This window comes from Orycteropus afer, unplaced genomic scaffold, assembly GCF_000298275.1.
Source record: "Orycteropus afer afer isolate SDZICR_OR568_19922 unplaced genomic scaffold, OryAfe1.0 scaffold00512, whole genome shotgun sequence".
NCBI classification, from domain to species: domain Eukaryota; kingdom Metazoa; phylum Chordata; class Mammalia; order Tubulidentata; family Orycteropodidae; genus Orycteropus; species Orycteropus afer.
Genome location: NW_006922099.1, coordinates 1,573,064 through 1,578,859, shown reverse-complemented (window position 1 = coordinate 1,578,859; position 5,796 = coordinate 1,573,064). Strand labels below are relative to the sequence as shown.

Genomic DNA, 5,796 nt, shown 5'->3' with positions numbered 1-5,796 from the left:
GGTTCAAACCCACCAGCCACTCCTCAGAAGGAAGGTTGGGCAATCCTACTTCTGTGTGATACTGCCTTGGAAACCCAAGGAGGGGTCGCTATGAGTCGGGTTTGACTCGACGGCACATAACAACAACAACAACAACCACCTTTCTTCTAGGCACGAGTTTTTCTGGATCACATAGTAATCAGCCACATGGAAAAAGGAACTAACTAGAGGGGAAAATAAAAGAAAGTACCAAGGTAGAGTAAAGTCTGAGAATGGGAATAAAAGTTTTAAGCCACAGGAATGAATGAAATTACTGAAAGAATTTTGAGAAAAGAGGGCCTAGGTCTAAATACTAAGAAATGTCAATACTTCGAGGCAAAAAAAGAAATAGAGCAGGAAAAGCAAGTAAATAAGAGGTCAAAGTAGCCATAGAGAAAGGAGAAAATCTGGAGGTGTATCACAAGTAGGCAAATGAAGAAATTGTCATGAGAAAGAAATGGTCAACTGCATGCTGCTCAATTAAAAATTTAAGAATCTAGCAGGGATGAGACTTCTGGCAAGATGGCACAATAGGCAGACAAACTACATAGATCCTCTGTAACAAAGACATGAGAAACCAAGTGAAATAGATAGAGAAGATAATCCTAGAACTCTGAGCACTGGAGGGAAGGATAAACAAATGGAATAAATACCAACTAATAAAAGAATCTGAATGAAAACAGTGAATAAGGAGACAAATTGATCTACAGACTGTCACATGTCATAATGGCATGGTCAATTTGAATACTTACAAGGCAGCAACCTAAAAATTGGCTATGCTTGCTGACAATTGCATGGGCAACTGTACCAGTGGCTGATTACTAGAAAGGAAGACAGCGAATAAGGAGATAAACAGATGTGTGGACTATTGACTGCAATCAGGGCACAGCCAGTTTGAATATTTGCAAGCAGCATGGCCATTTTGAATACTTGCAAGTGGCATTCCATTACAGACAGCAACCTAAGAATAGGCTCTGTGTGCCTAGGATAGCACCAGCAACCACACTAGAGACTGACAACTAGAAAGTGGGAGACAGTAACTGTGCCCACATGACCAAAACATACCCGTACCTCTTGTAGCCCTACCCACTGGGTGAGGCCTACCACTTGCTTCTTCACCAACTGACCAATGACAGATGGTGGCCAATACCAGCCCAATTCATCCTCAAGTGTTCTTCATGAACAGCTAACAGAGACCTATGCATACACTCTCATTCTCTGTCACACCCACTAAGAGACAGGTGGTGAGAGCCCAAGGACTGCCAACTAGCAAATAGAGAAGAGTAGCCCTGTTCACTCAGATATATCAAAACAAAATAAAGAAAAAAAAAATATGTATCATGGGCAAGTAACACCAACATATAATCACCAATTAAATATAAATACAAGGACATCACAATGTCTCAGAGACAACTAACCATATCCTACTCTGTACAAAGAAGCAGGATAAAGTAGCACAAATGAGAAACCAGGATACAGACCCACAAAACATCCCTGAGGAAGAAGCAGCACCGGAAATCCCTGATCAGGAATTCAAAAGAATTACATGTAGGTACCTTCAATGGACTGAGAAACAGATCAAGGAAAACACTGACAAAATTAAGGAAAACAGACAAAACTCTAGATCAATTTAGAAAAACAATACAAAAACAAACTGACAAAATAAACAAAAAGTCAGAAATTATACAAAAACAACAAATAGAAATCCAGAAAATTAATACTAAGATTTCAGAAAAAGGTAACACATTGAACGGACAAAAGAATAAAATCAAATCAATGGAAGACAATTAGTGAAACTGAAGACAAAACCTTCAATACAATCAATTAGAAAACAGATCAAAACAAACTGACAACAGCCTAAGATTCATTTGGGATACCATCAAGAGGAATAAATTATGTTTGATTGGACTGGAAGCAACAAAACCAGAGAGAAAATTTTTGAGCATTTATTGGAAGAGAATTTCACTAATATGCTAAAAAATGAGAAAACCTCCATTGAAAGATTTTGAACAAATGCCAAACAGGATAGACTCAAAAAGAATATTACTGAGACATATCATAATCAAACTCACCAAAGCCAAAGACAATCCTGAAAGTGGCACATGAACTCTGAAAAGTTACAAAGGACAACAAATAAAGCTAAGATCTTATTTCTCAGCAGACACCATGCAGATGAGAAGACAATGGGATGATATATATATAAAACCCTGAAAGAAAAAAAAAAAAAAAAAAAAAGGCTAGCTAAGAATTGTATACGCAACAAAACTGCCCTTCAAATGAGATGGTGAAATTAGGATAAAAATTAAGGGAATTTGTTAAAATCAGACCAACCTGATAAAAGATGCTAGAGGGAGTCTTTTGGAGAGAGAAAAAGCAACAGCAGACCACAACCAATGATTAACACACATGATGACATAACCAAGAATCCAACCCAGGTATAGAACTATACAAAGTAAAATAACCTCACAAAACTGTAAACAAGGAACCAGAGATATCAATTGGTAAATGAGGACAACTACAAACCAAAAAGAAGGAATCAACAGTGTAGGTACAGAACTTCAAAATGAAGAGGAAGTCAACACAACTGCAATATAGATCAGACTGTTCTAAACTTGGGAAGAAATTTATAAATCACAAGATAATTTCAAAGAAAAATAATAAACCTTCACATCAAAATTTAAAAGAAGAGAAGCAAAAATATTTAATAAATAATGAAACAGTAGCGGGAGCTCTGGTAGCCTAGTGCCTAAGGCACTTGACTGCTAACCAGAAGGCAGGTGGTTCAAACCCACCAGCCACTCCTCAGAAGGAAAGTTGGGCAATCAACTTCCATAGTGATACTGCCTCAGAAATCCAAAGAGGGGTTGCTATGAGTCGGGTCCAACTAGACAGCACATAACAACAACAACAACAGCAAAACAATAGCAATGAAAGAAATATAACATAATTCATAAAATAAAAATGAGAATTGCACAGATTCATTTGGGACAAAGAAATCAGCAACACCACACACACAAAACCACATAACAAAATGATAACAATAAATTCATACTTGTCAATAATTACACTGAATGTAAATTTGAAGTCTCTTGACGAGACAGAGACCTGCAGACTGGATAATAAAACATGACCTATCCAATAGGCACTCTAAAAGAGAGTCACCTTAGACACAAAAACAAAAATAGACTAAAAATCAAAATTTGAAGAAAGATACATGAAACAAATGGAAATCAAAAAGGAACAGGAGTGGCTATATTCATTTCTGATACAATGGACTTTAATACAAAAACCACCATAAGAGACAAGGAAGGATACTATATAAGAATTAAAGCATCAATTGAACAAGAGGACTTAACCACAGTAAACTGTCTACTCACTCAATGAAAGAGCCCCAAAATACATAAATCAGACTTCACCAGAATTGAAAAGATGAATATATGGTTCCACAGTAATACTAGGAGATTTTAATACACCACTTTCAATAAAAGAACAAGTAGAATGAAAATCAGACATAGCACTAAACAACACAATAAAGCAACTTGACATTGTAGATATCTACATAGCATTTTACCCAACAACAATACATTATATACACTTTTCCAATGCACATGGAACATTCTCCAGGATAGACCATATGCTAGGCCACAAAACAAGCCTCAATATATTTAAAAACATCAAAATACTGCAAAGCATCTTCTCAGATCACAATGCTATAAAATTAGAAATTAGGAAGATCTATGAAAAAAGAGCAAACACATGGAAAGTGAATGGCAGTCCCCTTAAAAACTACTGAGTAAGAGAAGAAATGAGAAAGGAAATTAAAAATTTATTTGAATCAACTGAGAATGAAAACATAATATATGAAAATCTTTGGAACACAGCAAAGGCAGTGATCAGAGGGCTATTTATAGCAATAAATGTACAAAGCAAAAAACAAAAAAGACCTAAAATCAACAACTTACCCCAACATCTCCAACAATTAGAAAAAGAGCAGGGGGAAAAAATCCTACAGTGACCAGAAGAAATTAAAGATTCAAACATAAATAAATGAAACAAAAAATAGAAAGACACAGAAAATATCAACAAGACTAGAAGTTGGTTTTATGAAAAACCACTGGCCAATGTAACAAGGAAAAAGAAAGAGAAGAGGCAAGTGACATGAATAAGAAAGAAAGGGTCGACGTCACCAGAGGACCAACTGAAATAAAAAGGATAGTATCAGGATACTATGAAAACCTGTACTCCAACAAATTTGAAAACCTAGAAGAAATTGACATTATTCTAAAAACACACTACTTGCCTAAACTAACACAGACTGAGATGAAAAATTTGAACAGATCCATAACAAAAGAATAAGTAGAACAAGTCATTTAAAAAAAAAAAAAACCTACCAATAAAAAATGTCCTGGTCCAGACAGTTTTACTGGAGAATTATGCCAAACATTCAGGAAAGAGCTACACCAATCCTACTCAAAGATTCCACAACAGAGCAAAGGATGGAATCCTCCCAAACTAATTTTGTGAAGCAACCATAACCCTGATACCAAAACCAGCCAAACATACCATTAAAAAGGAAAACTACAGACAAATCTTCCATAAATTTCTACCCAACAGACCCAACAACATATCAAAAAAAAAATAATTCATTATGACCATGTGGGATTCATGCCAGATACATAAGGATGGTTCAACATTATAGAAACAATCAACACAATCCATCACATAAATAAAATAAAAGAAGAGAACCACATGATATCAATAGACGCAGAAAAAGCATTTGATAAAATCCAACACCCATTCCAGATAAAAACTCTCAGAAAAATAGGAATAGAAGGGAAATTCCATACCATAATGAAGGATATATATGCATAATAAACAGCCAACATTACTGTCAATGGAGAGAGAGATTGAAAACATTCCCCTTGTGAACAGAAACTAGACAGGGATGCCCTCTATCACCACTACAATTTAACATTGTATTGGAAGTCCTAGTCAGGCAATAAGGCAAGAAAAGGAAATCAAAGGCATCCATACTGGTAAGGAAGAAGTAAAACTATCCTTATTTGCAGATGATATGATCCTATACATAGAAAACCCAAGGGACTCAGCAAGAAAACTACTGAATAATTGGAAAGATTTAGCATAGTGGCAGTACACAAGGTCAACATACAATAATCAATTAGATTCCTCTACACAAGCAAAGAGATCTCTCAAAAGGAAGCAAGGACATCAACACAATTTACAATAGCTATCAAAAGAATAAAATACTTGGGAATAAATCTTATCAGGGATGCAAAAGACCTACACAAAGAAAACTACACAACAGTACTTCAAGAAACTACAAGATACTGACATAAATGGAAGAACATACCATGTTCATGGATAGGAAGATCAAACATTGCTATGGTTAGTACTGACATTTTTATAATCTATACATTCTATGCAATCCTGATTTAGATTCCATCAACATTCTTTAGGGACACGGAAAAAGCAATCATTAATTTTATACAGAAAGCAAAGGGAACTCAGATAAGCAAAGAACTACGGAAGAAGAAGAACAAAGTGGGAGGTCTCGGGTGTCCAGATCACATTAGTAAAAACAGCCTGTCTTGGTACAAAGACAGCCACAGTCAATTCTTTTCAGTGGAAAAGAACTGAGAATCCAGAAACAGATCATCAACCTATAGTCAGTGATCTTTGACAAAGGGCCAAAAAATCCATTAAATGGGGTACAGATTTCTCATGAGTACAATCAAGTGCTCAGGAATTCCCATTCTT

At 35.7% G+C, this 5,796-nt stretch overlaps 1 protein-coding gene across 1 annotated transcript in view; it reads right to left on the bottom strand.

The window, feature by feature from the left end:
• The window catches only part of CSGALNACT2 (chondroitin sulfate N-acetylgalactosaminyltransferase 2), a 120,026-nt gene that overhangs the window by 760 nt on the left and 113,470 nt on the right, over positions 1 to 5,796 (bottom strand). The window lies entirely within an intron of this gene.